General features: G+C 46.3%; 1 pseudogene; it reads left to right on the forward strand.

Moving 5' to 3' along the window:
• The first annotated feature begins 3,208 nt into the window (after positions 1-3,208).
• LOC105505381 lies at positions 3,209-6,942 on the forward strand (annotated as a pseudogene).
• The last annotated feature ends 7,234 nt before the right edge of the window (positions 6,943-14,176 follow it).

Below are 14,176 nucleotides of genomic sequence, written 5' to 3' on the forward strand. Positions count from 1 at the left end.
GATCTCCTGACCTCATGATCCACCCGTCTCAGCCTCCCAAAGTGCTGGGATTATAGGCTTGAGCCACCGCGCCCAGCCTAAGCCCAGGATCTTAACCAACCCACTGCAGCTGTGCTGTCCCATACAGTGTCACTGGTCCCACGTAGCTATATACCCTTAGATTTAAATTAATTAAAGCAAAGCCAAATTTAAAATTCAGCTCTTCAACCATGCTGCTTACATTTCAAGAGCTCAGTAGCCATGGAACACGTAGAACACAAGATCAGCGGAAGAAAAAAATAACTTTACTATTTTTTTCATTATTTCATTATTTGTGGCTCGTGGTTACCATCTTGGGCAGCAAAGCTATAGAACATTTACAACATCACAGGAAGTTCTATTGGACAATGCTGTGCCAGAGGAATGGATCATTATTGATTTTCATTCATCATCACAAATGGGATGATGAGAAAATTTTTTCTTGCCCTAGCCTCTTTTCCTGTTTTCTAGCTGCCTTTTCTTGATATATTATATAGCACAGCCATACAAAGAGACAGAAGAAATTCTGAAAAAACAAATACCAACCAAAGGTGAAAGTGGCCGCTTGTGATATTTCTGCTGCGACAATACTTTTCACTCTGGGGCAAGGGACCATTGTGGAGGGCACAGCAGGCTTGGTGGGGAGGGTGTTCCCTGGTGTCTGCAGTCAGCTCAGCTCACAGGGTGAGCACTAGACGGCATGAAGTCCTGAACACAAAACCCTCTTATCTTTTAGTTCTGTTCTTTAGCTGTTCTCTACTTGCCCTATTTCAGCACATGCCAAATGTGTTTCAGTTTAAACCTGCACTTTTAAAAGGTTGCAAAGCTCCTAGCTGCTGCAAAGTAAGGTTTTTCAGAACACATTTGCATCTTTTCTCAGTTGCTGCCTTAATTACACATAATAAAGGCATTTAGTTATAGACAAATTTCCCTTGTCAAGAGAGAACTTGCTCAAAGACAGTGGGAAGCTGTGATTCATTCTTGTGCCACAAGTGTTACTACAAGAAATTCAGTTCACTGGGAGTGGCTGGCACACAAACTTCAAGCAGTGACAAAGTCCAGAGGATGCCTTGACTAGAAATGTGTGATGAGAGAAGACCAGCACCATTTGTGATTGGTTTAACAGGAATCAGCAAACTTTGCAGTTGACCATCTGTTTTTGTTAATAAAGTTTTATTGGAACACTGTCATGCTCATGATTTATGGCTGCTTTCATGAGACAACAGTAAAGGTGAGTAGTTGCAGCAGACACCATATGGCCTGCAAAGCCTAAAGTACTTAATAGATGACCCTTTCCAAAGTGTATTGACCCCTGGCTTAGAAGGTAGGAGTTGGACTAAATTAGAGGTCTCGGCCCTATCTGTGTAGGAGGGCTGGCACTGACCTTTCCCTCTCACCTGGTCCGGTTGACCATCTCTCCCCTGCATGACAGCCCTACCTTCTTTCTGCCTAGCTGTCTACCTCCTGGCTTCCTGCAGTCTATTCTCCTCAGCACAGCTAGAGTGCGCCCCTTTGAAACATAAGTCATTTCATGTCACTCCCTTACTCAAAGCCCTTCAAGTGCTTCCCATTTCATAGAGAGTAAAATCCAAAGGCCTTCAAGTGGCCTGCAAGGCCCTATATCAGCTTCTCCAGCCATCCTAGCCTTCTTGCTGAGCTCGAACTGGCAGGCACTGTCTCCACTCAGAGGCAGAGGTGGCTCACTTACCACCAAAAATGCCCATCATAGTGTGCCCTTGCTGCTGGAGGCAGCTGCCCAGAGAGATGCCTCAGCATTCAGGTGTGGCTGAGGACTGACTCTCCCCAGCGGAACATGACGTGAAGTGGTGCTTGTCACTTCTACTGGGGGTATGAGGAGGGGGTGTCTTAAGAACCATCTGTGCCTTCTCTACTCCCCATCTGCCCACTTATTGGGGAGGAGCTTTGGACCCTTGGAAATGAGAAAGTCACAAGATGGAAGTTGTTTGGATGTCTGGACCCAAATGAAGACTACTGTCCATCAACCAGCAACATCATGTGGAACTGGAGCATGAGCAAGAAATAAACATTTCCTGTGCTGTGCTCTTATTGTGAAGTTTGGGGATGTGTTTGTTATGACAGTAGTATTGCAACTCACATAGGGCCTTTGTTCCTGCTGTTCCCTTTGCCTGAAATGCTCTTCTGCAAATACCTGCATGACTTTCCACTTCCTTCAGGTCTCTGTTCTGATAGCATCTTATCTGAGCAATTTCCCCAGGTTACCCCAGATAAAATAGCAGCTCACCCACCCCAGCATTCCTCTCTGCCTGACCCTCTTTTCCTTTTCTGTTTAGTACACATCGCTTGGCATAGACTTTACCAGCTCGTGGCTCCGTGCCTGAGTTGTTTGCTGTCTTTCTCCCTCCATTAGAATGTAAGTTCCATGAAGGCTGCCATCTGGTCGGGGTATTTCCACATGCCCCCACCACTTAGTATGGTGGCTGTCACAGTGTGGGGGTGCCATAAATGTTTGATGGACACGTAAAGAAATGAGTGAACAGACCAGCAATCTGGCTGTCTTCCTGATTATGTACACAAGGATGAATGGGGAAAATAGCAAGGTTTAGGGTAGGCGGTAGAGAGGAGAGAAGAAAGCAGAATGACACACGTGGGGTGATTTTGTTTTGCAGTTTTTAATATTAGGTATTATTTGATGCCAGAGATAATACATGTACCAGGCATGGGGGGCCCCAACTGTCAAGGTGCTGCAAGTCCATGGAGGTGTGAGACTGGGAAACAGGTGGCACACACTGGGAGCATGGCCGTGTGTTCTGCAGGGATCTCTGAGGCTCATGGATGAGCATCATGATTAGCCTCTGGGTCAGGGAAAGCTAGGCAATCCCTAGGAGGACTCGGCAAGAAGGAGAATCCAGAAGAGGCGCTCCTGGAATCAGGAAGGGCAGGTAAAGTTCCACAGCCTGGTGGGTTGGAGGAGCCCTGAGCAGTATGATATAGAGCATGAACCTAGAGGAAGGTGGCAGGGAAGGGAGGGGATGGCAGACAGGCCTGTGGGGCCCAGATCATGAAGAGACTTGTTTGTTATACTAGGAAGTTTGAACTGTATGATGAAAGCAATAGGAACCAAGCAACAGAGGTTCAAGCAGGCTGATGGCACAATCAGATGTGCATTTTATGAGGCTCTTTCTGGGAGCAGCCTGTAAAAAAGATTGGCATGGATGTGAGATTAGAGGCCAGGTGAGGCAAATATATCAAGATGTCCTAGGGATGGTCCAGGAACCCAGCACCAAATTGTTGTGAGACAATGCAAACCATGTGGCCTAGCTCTAGCCATGGGAGCCTAGGAAGCTGTTTTCACTTCCTTTCTCCCTGTGCCAAGTGAGGGGGTAGGTGCCATCTAGATCTAGTTTCCTAAAACCTTGGACTCCAGGAGAAGGCAAAGGTTTCATTCAATGACATCTTGAAACCCTGACTGGGCTTCATGTTCTGCCTTTTTTCACCATCCAGAGGGTGGAATGACTATATTAAGCTAATTAACATATCTGCCACCTCACATACTTATCATCTTTCATAACGAGAACATTTAAAGTCTACTCTTTCAGCAATTTTGAAGTCTATAATATATTATTACTAACTATGGTCACCACACTGTGCCATGCTGAGACCGTCTTAAAATATCTTCCTCTTGTATAATTGAAACTTTGTACCTTTTGATCAACACTACTTACTCCCCACCCCACTGCACTCCTCAGCCTTTTGTAGCCACCATTCTACTCTCTACTTCCAGAAATTCAACTTTTTTAGATTCCACATATAAGTGAGATCATGCTGTATGTGCTTTTCTGTGCCTGTTTTATTTCATTTAGCATTATATTATCTAGGTTCACCCATGTTGTCACAAATGACAGAATTTCCTTCTTTTCAAAGGCTGAATAGTATTCTATTGTGTATATTGTGTGTACATACCACATATTCTTTATCCATTCACTAGTTGATAGACACTTAGATTGATTCCATGTCTTGGTTATTGTGAATGATACTGCAGTGAGAAGGAGAGTGCAGATATATCTTCAACAGACTGATTTAAATTTCTTTGGATATATACCCAGAAGTTGGACTACTGGGTCATCTGGTCATTCTAATTTCTGGTTTTTGAGAAAGCTCCATATTGTTTTCCATAATGGCTGTACTAATTTACATTTCCACAGTCAGTGTACAAGGGTTCCTTTTTTTTCCACATCCTCACCAACATTTCTTTTTTGTCTTTCTTATATGGCTTTATAGCTGAATTCTACCTAATATTTAAAGAAGAAAAATATCAATTCTTCTCAAACTCTTCCAAAAAATTGAAGCAGAGGGAATACTTTCAAATTCATTTTTCAAGCCTGCCTTTACCCTGGTATTAAAGCCAGACAAGGATACTATAAGAAAGTAAAATTACAGGCCAATATCCCTGATGGACATAGATGTAAAAATTGTCAACAAAATACTAGCAAATTGGATTCAGCAGCACATAAAAGGATCATGATCACCATGATCAAATGAGATTTACCACTGGGGTGCAAAGATGTTTCAACATACACAAATCAATAAATGTGATACACCATATTAACAGAATGAAGGGCAAAAACCATCATCTCGATACAGAAAAAAAATTTTGATAAAATTCAACATCTTTTCATGATTAAAACTCTCAACAGAAGAAATGTACCTCAACACAGTAAAGGCCACATATGACAAGGCTATAGCTAACATCACACTCAATGGTGAAAAGCTGAGAGTTTTTCTTCTAAGCTCAGGAATAAGGCAAGGACGTCACTCCTGACACTTGTGTTCAACATAGTGCTAGAAGTTTTAGCCAGAGCAGTTAGGCAAGGAAAAGATACAAAAGGCATCCAAAAAGGAAAGGAAGATGTAAAATTGCCTCTCTTGGCTGGCAATCCAGTCTTACATAGAGAAGATCCTAAAGACTCTGCCAAAAATCGTTAGAATTGATAAACAAATTTTTCAAAGTTTCAAGTACAAAATCAACATACAAAAATCAGTAGCGTTCCTATACACTAACAACAAATTTTCTTAAAAAAAATTAAGAGGGCCGGGAGCGGTGGCTAACACCTGTAATCCCAGCACTTTGGGAGGTCAAGGTGGGCAGATCACAAGGTCAAGAGTTTGAGACCAGCCTGGGCAACATAGTGAAACCCCATCTCTACTAAAAATACAAAAATTAGCCTGGCATGGTAGTGGTGCATGCTTGCAATCCCAGCTACTCAGGAGGCTGAGGCAAGAGAATTGCTTGAACCAGGGAGGTGGGAGTTGCAATGAGCCGAGATCACACCACTGAACTCCAGCCTGGGCGGCAGAGCAAGACTCCATCTAGGGCGGGGGACAAAAAAGCAATTAAGAAAATCCCAGCTGTCTGCTCCTCCCATTCAACAGACAGCTGCATCTTCTCGTGCAGCACCAGCTGCATCCCTAAGACATCATGGTGAAGCTGAAGCCTGGAGTCAAATGGGTTTGGCTGTCTTGGGTGCCTGGTCACCAGGGCTGCTTTTAACTCTGGCAAAGTGGATATTGTCGCCATCAAAGACCCCTTCATTGACCTCAACTACATGGTCTACATGTTCCAGTATGATTCCACCCATGGCGAATTCCATGGCACCGTCAAAGCTGAGAACAGGAAGCTTGTCATCAATAGAAATCCCATCACCATCATCCAGGAGCTAGATTCCACCAAAACCAAATGGGGTGATGCTGGTGCTGAGTATGTTGTGAAGTCCACTGGCGTCTTCACCATCATGGAGAAGGCTGGTGCACATTTGCAGCGGGGAGCCAAAGGGGTCATCATCTCTGTCCCCTCTGCTGATGCCCCTTGTCAGGCCTCTGAGCCCAAGCCAAGCCATCGCATCCCCTGTGACTTGCACGTATATGCCCAGATGGCCTGAAGTAACTGAAGAATCACAAAAGAAGTGCAAATGCCCTGCCTCGCCTTAACCGATGACATTCTACCACAAAAGAAGTGAAAATGGCTGGTCCTTGCCTTAAGTGATGATATTACCTTGTGAAGTTCCTTTTCCTGGCTCATCCTGGCTCAAAAAGCTCCCCCACTGAGCACCTTGTAACCCCCACTCCTGCCCACCAGAGAACAACCCCCCTTTGACTGTAATTTTCCTTTACCTACCCAAATCCTATAAAACAGCCCCACCCTTATCTCCCTTCACTGACTCTCTTTTTGGACTCAGCCAGCCTGCACTCAGGTGATTAAAAAGGTTTATTGCTCACGCAAAGCCTGTTTGGTGGTCTTTTCACGCGGACACGCATGACACCCCCATGTTCGTGATGGGCTTGAACCATGAGAAGTAGGACAACAGCTCCAAGATAGTCAGCAATGCACCCTGTGCCGCCAACTGCTTAGCGCCCCAGGCCAAGGTCATCCATGACAACTTTGGTACTGTGGAGGGACTCATGACCACAGTCCACACCATCACTGCCACCCAGAAAACTGTGGATGACCCCTCCGGGAAACTGTGTTGTGACAGCCGCGGGGCTCTCCAGAACATCGTCCCTGCCTCTACTGGCACTGCCAAGTCTGTGGGCAAGGTCGTCCCTGAGCTGAATGGGAAGCTCACTGGCATGGCCTTCCGAGTCCCCAGTGACAACGTGTTGGTCATGAACCTGACCTGCTGTCTGGAAAAACCTGCCACATATGATGACATCAAGAAGGTGGTGAAGCAGCATCCGAGGGCCCCCTCAAGGGCATCCTGGGCTACCCTAAGCACCAGGCTTGTCTCCTCCAACTTGAACAGTGACACCCACTCCTCCACCTTTGATGCTGGGGCTGGCATTGCCCTCAGTGACCACTTTGTCAAGCTTATTTCCAGGCATGACAATGAATTTGGCTACAGCAACAGGATGGTGGACCTCATGGCCCACATGGCCTCCAAGGAGTAAGACCCCCAGACCACCAGCCCCAGTGACAGCAGGAGAGGAAGAGAGAGGCCCTCACTGCTGGGGAGTTTCTGCCGCACTCAATCCCCCACTACACTGAGAATCTTCCTGCCTCACAGTTTCCATGCAGATCTCCTGAAAAGGGAGGAGGAGCCTAGGGAGCCCCACCTTGCCATGTACCATCAATAAAGTCCCCAGTGCTCAGAAAAAAAAAAAAAAATCCATTTACAATAAGATTGAAAAAAAAAGTTCATTTCTGCTCATGTTGTCAGCAGCTGTGGCTCTGCTCTGCATGTCTTCTTGTTCCAGGATCCAGCTGTAAAGCAGACCCATCCTGAACACACTGTTTTGCGACCGAGGGAGAAGAGGGCCCGCAGACCCATGTGGTGCTTCTTCAAGCCACTGCTCACCAGGCGGCACCGATCACTTCTGCCTACATCCTATTAGCCAAAGCAAGCCCCCTGTCCAGGCCTGAGGGAGTAGGGAGAGGACCTACACCTCTCCCATAGGCAACAAAGGGAGGGTAAGGGATAACTGGGCACAAGAATAGGATTTGCCCCACTCCCTGCTTTTAAATGTTAGCAACTGAATTAAAAGTGTCATAAATGCTGGGCAGAGCCAAATAAAACACAAGAAACCACAAGCCATGGATGTACAACCTCTAATTTAAAAAGTCAGAAATGGAGTGAAAGCCTTGTTCTCTTCCTTGAAACATACACACTACCTCAGAGTCTGCTGAGTTGAACAGTCCTCTCAAAAAGGAAAAGTGGTTACTTTGCCTGTAACATTATGGGTGAATCTATACTAGTTCCTAGTATAACCCAGCACCCCTGTTTTTCTAGAGGTGGTTTGTTTTTTTCCTTGTCTCTCTCTTCTTTTCTCATTTCCCTGGCTCCCTTAGCCTTTCAGAAATGCAAATATAACCATTCTCCTCCCCCTCACCCAACATTCCCTACAGGGCAAGTTTTTCTAACTGTGTGCTCCAAGACACATTTCTCCTTGAGAGCTGACGGTCGATTTGCAGACCAAAGCACACCCACCAAGGAACTTTCCCTTCCAGAGGTTGCCTCAGAACTTCCATCTTCCCAGGGTTGCCTCAGGACTTCCATCCACCAGGAGGGCAAATCGACAGCACACCCGCTTGGCCACTTTTTCAACTTGCTTCTGCCCAGGAAGGTGCCAACTCAACACCACTCTAGGAGGGGGACCCCTGCCCTTGCTCATTTCCTCCCTTACCCTATAAAAATCCCTGCTTTCTGTTCCCAAAGTGAAGCAGCACATTTTAAGGTAGGACCCTTTGTGTCCCTTCCCCAAGCTAACTTTGGAATCAATTCGCTTTTTTTTTGGTATCAGACCTTACTCTTGTCAACTGGACTCCACATGCAGCGAGCAACTAACCTGCATTTTAGTTACACTGGTAATCACTACTTCCTTGTGTAGGTGCTCATAAATTCTCTTTAAACAATTTATTCATAAATATGACCCAGAATCTAGGTCATTTGCTGTTCTGTAATCTCCAGAACTCACCTTCTATTTCTTGCACTTAGGATGTTTGCCTGGGTCCAGTGCTATGGCACCAGTTTTGCTCACTATAGTCCCACAAAGATCATTGATAGAACTGAGCAACACATTTGCAAGATCTCTTAGCACCCAAGGGTAAAATGTTTTCGGGCCAAGAAACTTGACACCACCTCCAATTGCATGAAGCTCTTTTACATTCCTTTAACAACGTTTTTATCCTGGACCCTATCATTGTCTTTCAGAACCATATGGGTAGAATCTGGAAGAAACTGCCATTCAAACCAGCATTAATTTTTGTTCAGAAAGAAGATGGTGAATTACTCAGGGTTCTCCAGAGGGACAGAACCAATAGGATACATACATATAGGATACATATACATATGTGTGTATATATATATACACACACATATATGTGTATATATATACACATGCATCCTATACATATATATAAGATTGTATATGTTTGTGTATATATACACACATATATACATGTATCCTATTGGTTCTGTCCCTCTGGAGAACCTTGAGTAATTGTATACATGTGTGTGTATATATATATGAGTTTATTAGGGAGAATTGGCTCACACAATTACTAAGGCAAAGTCCCACAATAGGGCTTGCAAGCTGGGGAATAAGAAAAACAGGTAGTGTGTCTCGGTCCAAGCCCTAAGCCTCAAAACCAGGAAAGCTGACAGTGCAGCTCCCAGTCTGAGACTGAAGGGCTGAGAGCACCCCAGAGGCCACTGGTACAAGTCCCAGAGTGCAAAAGCTGAATAACCTGGAGTCAGATGCCCAAAGGCAGAAGGAGAAAAGACGGCCTGCTCTGGAAGGGAGAGAGAAAGAGAAAGCCCCAGCAAGCTGCATGCCCCTTCTGCCTGCTTTCTTCTGCCTGCTTTGTTCTGCCGGGCTGGCAGCCGACCAGACAGTGCCCATCCACAGTGAAGGCGGGTCTTCCTCTCCCAGTCCACTGACTCATATGTCAGTCTTCTCTAGAAACACCCTCACAGACACACCCAGAAAAAGTGCTTCACCAGCCATCTAGGCATCCCTCAATCCCATCAAGTCGACACCTAATATTAACCATCACAGAATTCATCTGGACAGTCAGCCCTTGGGTCACACTTCATGGGTCTTTTTGTTACATACATATGCCTGGAACAAGTGCCCAGTGTGCTCTTTGGAACAATTATAAAGTCATCATTATTCTGGATGATGATTTTAGGTTTGGATGATAAACGTTTTGTTTTGGTCGTGTATGTTTTTGAATATGGTCAAGCCTGAGCTAAGTCTCTATAATTTTCTTGCTTTCCAGGAAGGAGTGAAATATTTCTTAACTCGATAGGAATGTAGTGAATTACAGTGTTTGCTTATCTTTGCAGAGTGGAGAGTGTTTTTTGCGAGAGCAATTGTTTGCAAGAGCGGCCAGCCCAGAGGACTACAGAAGGACATTCAGGCAGAATATTCACCTCTTCCTAGAAGGCAGCCTATAAAAGAAAACTGTGTTCAATGGACAGTTTCTGCCCTTCAAGTGGCATTATTGAAGTATAATGACCCCAAAGCCCTTGAGACTATTGTGTTCTGATGGCACTGTTGTACTGGGTGCCACAGGATGAGATCATAGGCCTGGAGTGAGGGCTGGGTTTCCTGGGGGAATAGATGTCCCATCATTCGTCACCAGGGAGGAGCAGGTGTTGCGTAGGAAATAAGTGCAGGGAGGCAGCCTGAGAATCCCTTCCCCTTTCTGGGTCTTGGGAGGGGTGGGGCTGAGATTCCAGGCAAAATAGACCTGATTTGAGGGCACAGTTGTGCTGGCTCACACCACATGACAGGATAGAAGCCTTGTAGGAAGACAGTGCAGCTTTGTCCAACAGAGTGCGGCCAAGCTGTGCACCCTGCTGGGGGCTGCCCTTGCTGGGAGAAAGGCATGTCTTTTTTTCGACACAAAGGTACAACCTACTAACCAAACCCTTACCTGACAAGGACCTGCCCACCAAGTGGGATCTCTGTCTTCTAAGGTATCTGCCTGCCTTGTGGGTGGGGAGAGGGGACACATTTTTCTATTTTTTTCAGCCCAGAGAAGCTTTTTCTACCCACAAAGACATACTCTGCATGCCAAGCCATCAGACTGTTTAAGGTGGATACATTTTCATCACTGGGCATTTCTAAATCTGAGTCTGAGGATCCTGAAATTCACAACATCTTTTAATTGTTGTTAGTTATTCTCTGCCTTGTTCTTTCTTTCACTTTTTAAAAAGTAAAATAGAGATAGCATCTCGCTATGTTGCCCAGGCTGGTCTCGAACTCCCAGGCTCGAGCAATCCTCTCCCCTTGGTTTCCCAAAGTGTTGGGATTACAGGCATGAGCCACCTTGCCCAGCCCTTTCTTTCACTTTTGATTGTTTACTAAACACTTGTTAAAAGTCAGAGATTTACTGAGCTCCTACTGTCTACCAAAAACTGTTCTAGACCTTGGGGTTACATAGGTGGAGGTGTGGGTGGGGTGCAAAAATTCCTGCGCTTGTGCGGCTGGTATATTAGAGAGAGGATTGTGCTCTGGGGACTCAGGAAATCCTGTGCTTAGGATGGAAGGCAAAGGGAAACCCAGCATCCCTCATCCCAGGTGGTGGCAGCAGTAGAGCTGGCTAGCTATGCCCTGCAGAGGGTCCGTCTCCTGAGTGTCATTAGCATCAGAGAATGATTTGGGGTGGTGAACAAGCATTCGCAGCCCGTCACCCAGGGGGAATCTCAGAAATATCTGAGGAACCCTTTGCAAGGGCTAAATTCTGCGGGGGTATTTAAGGGGTGTGTGAAATCTGCTCAGAGCAATTATATATGGCTTTGGTTCCCTCTAACCAGCACTAATTCTGCCCTTTCCAGTCTGAAGATGGGTCTTCTTGACTGAGAATTGGGAAGTAAAGTACAATTTGAGGAGTTCTGCCTGTTTTGTTTTGAGACAGAGTCTTGCTCTGTTGCCCAGGCTGGAGTGCAGTGGCGTGATCTCGGCTCACTGCAACCTCCGTCTCCCAGGTCCAAGCAATTCTCCTGCCTCAGCCTCCTGAGTAGCTGGGACTACAGGCGTACATCACCACACCCAGCTAATTTTTTTGTATTTTTAGTAGAGAAAGGATTTTGCTGTGTTGGCCAGGCTGGTCTTGACCTAAGGTGATTCACCTGCCTCGGCCTCTCAAAATGCTGGGATTACAGCAGTGAGCCACCACAGACAGCCCGAGTTCTGCCTTCTTGCTATCGTCTGTTAACAAAAATACAATTAGCCCCAATTAGCCTCCCTTTCCTCTTGAGCTGTCTTCTCATTGAGAGTCTCTTTTCCGAACACGTCTGAACCCTGCTTTCAGAATGGGTTCTGCCTGAGTCCCGGATGCCACCAACTTTGCAAAAGATGGCTCCTCTCAGGGTCCCTGTCACTTCCACTTCTGCAGAGCATGACCCCCGTGCTTAGGTGTAGGGTAGCAGTCCCTCTCATTTCTTTCTTTAAACTATGAAAGACGAAATTGTCAACATGAGGATAATTTATCAGACACCCAGGGTCTAGGAGAAGGAAATTCCCAGCTATCCCCACTCGATCTTGCCTCTGTGCCAGCGTTGTCAAATGTGTCATCAGAAGGCCTGCTCATGCCTTTGAACCTCAAGGGCAGAGCCACCCGCTTGTGGACAAGCAGGAAGAAAAGCCACAGCTCCACAGCTCAGCAGCAGACAGCCATCTGGTGAAATTCCCTGCGCATCTTTGTGCCCGTTAGCTCCTGCCCCTTGTCCATCCACGCCAGCAGACCCCTTCTGGTTTCTAGCCTCTGTTCCTAGGTCCTCCCTCTACCTGTGTCTGCCCACTTTTACAACTCTCTTTCTAGATTTGACTCACTTGTGTCACCTAGTTTCTGCTCTTTGATTGACCTTGAACCCATATTTGTCTACTCCTGAGTCAATCTATTTTGCTTCCAGTCCCTGCGCCTAGACGTGCCCACTCCTGGAACTGCCTACTAGGGTCAGCCAGTTGCTGCTGCCTGGCTCTTGGCTTTCTATGCCTCCATCCCCTGATTCTGCCTGCCAGTGAGCTGCATGTGGCTCTCTGCCCCAACCTAGCATGTGCACTGTGATTCTCAGGAGCGTGGCTTCCAGGCCTTACATCTGGCTGCACAACCTCGTGTGCAGGCCACAGTCCCCCTTCCCGCTCTCTCCTTATCTTCTCCATTACTCTCTCTACTCATGATTTGTGGATTTTCATGCAGGAGCTCTCATCTTCCACTACCTCCCAGGTCTGTCTTTTGAGAAAGGAATGCTGTTCCATTGCTGCCATCCCACCTCCCTGGGCTCAGAGAACCAGCACAGTCACATGGGCTTTCCTGAGCTGTGATCTCAAGGTCACTTGTTTCAGTACCACCTCTGTAGCCACCCAAGACTGCAAAGTTTTCTTTTCCCTAGTTATTTTATTTCCTGTGAATTACTGGAGATTTCCTCCATTCTTCTTGTGGTTTCTATTTCTTTTCTTTTATCAGGCTCTAAAATTTTGCTGCCGTAGCCAGTGCATTGTTTTGTACATTCTTGGTTTTAAAAAAATGACAGAAATTCAATTCTAATAAGCACCAATGATAGAGAGGATTTGTGGGCTCCTGTAACCAAAACAAGAAGGGCAGAAACAGGGTTGGACATCAGTGGCCACCAGAACCAGAAGCTGGAGGCTCTCGGGACACTCTGTCCTCACCCTTTTTTCCTGCTTGCTGCAGGCAGCTCTATGCTCTCCAGCTGGCTTTCCTCTCAGTGCTGGAGGCAGGGATGCCAGCAGTTCCCATCTCACATGTTCCCAGCTTTGCGTCCAACAGGGCAGGGCTTGCTTCTTGGTTCAAAACACCTTTGAAAGCACCTGGTTAGGCCAAGCGCAGTGGCTCACGCCTGTAATCCTAGCACTTTGGGAGGCAGAGGTGGGCAGGTCACTTGAGGTGGGGAGTTCGAGACCAGCTTGACCAACATGGAGAAACCCTGTCTCTACTAAAAATCCAAAATTAGCCAGGCGTGGTGGCGCATGCCTGTGATCCCAGCTACGGGAGGTTGAGGCAGGAGAATCACTTGAACCCGGGAGGCAGAGGTTGCAGTGAGCTGAGGTTGCACCATTGCACTCCAGCCTGGGCAACAAGAGCAAAATTCCATCTGAAGAAAAAAAAAAAAGAAAAGAAAAGAAAGAAAGAAAGCACCTGGTTAATATCTTGGAGTATTAGGTCATCTCACAGTCCAAGGGAAAATGAGAGAAGCCCTTATAGAGCCTCATCATTGGGGGGATGTTCCTAAGTGAAAGGATGTCCATGCCAGAAAGAAGGGGTCTTGGCAGATAATAAATGTCCACTGCAGACCAAGACTAAATACATCCTGGCTGTGACCATCTCTCATCTCTTCCCCTCTAAGCGCTCTTCCCCAAGTTAGGAGACGTCTTCTATTCCAGAAGTCTTTCTGTTTGGCAACTTGGTTATGGAGAATGTGACCCCAGCATACTAAGTTTTCTTGGGTAAAATGTGGAAGGAATATTGACAACAACAGTAGTGAGAAGAGAGAGGGAGAGGAGGATCAGATTACATTGTAGTTTTCACACGCAGCTCAGCAGATCTACACCAAGTCTGTAGTAGCATTTTCATTGACATAAGCTAACTCAAGCACATCTTTGGGCTTTCATTGTAACTTTGAGTGGATACCTGTTATCGAGACAGGTGGTTAGT

Source organism: Colobus angolensis, unplaced genomic scaffold, assembly GCF_000951035.1.
Source record: "Colobus angolensis palliatus isolate OR3802 unplaced genomic scaffold, Cang.pa_1.0 Scaffold124, whole genome shotgun sequence".
Classification (NCBI taxonomy): domain Eukaryota; kingdom Metazoa; phylum Chordata; class Mammalia; order Primates; family Cercopithecidae; genus Colobus; species Colobus angolensis.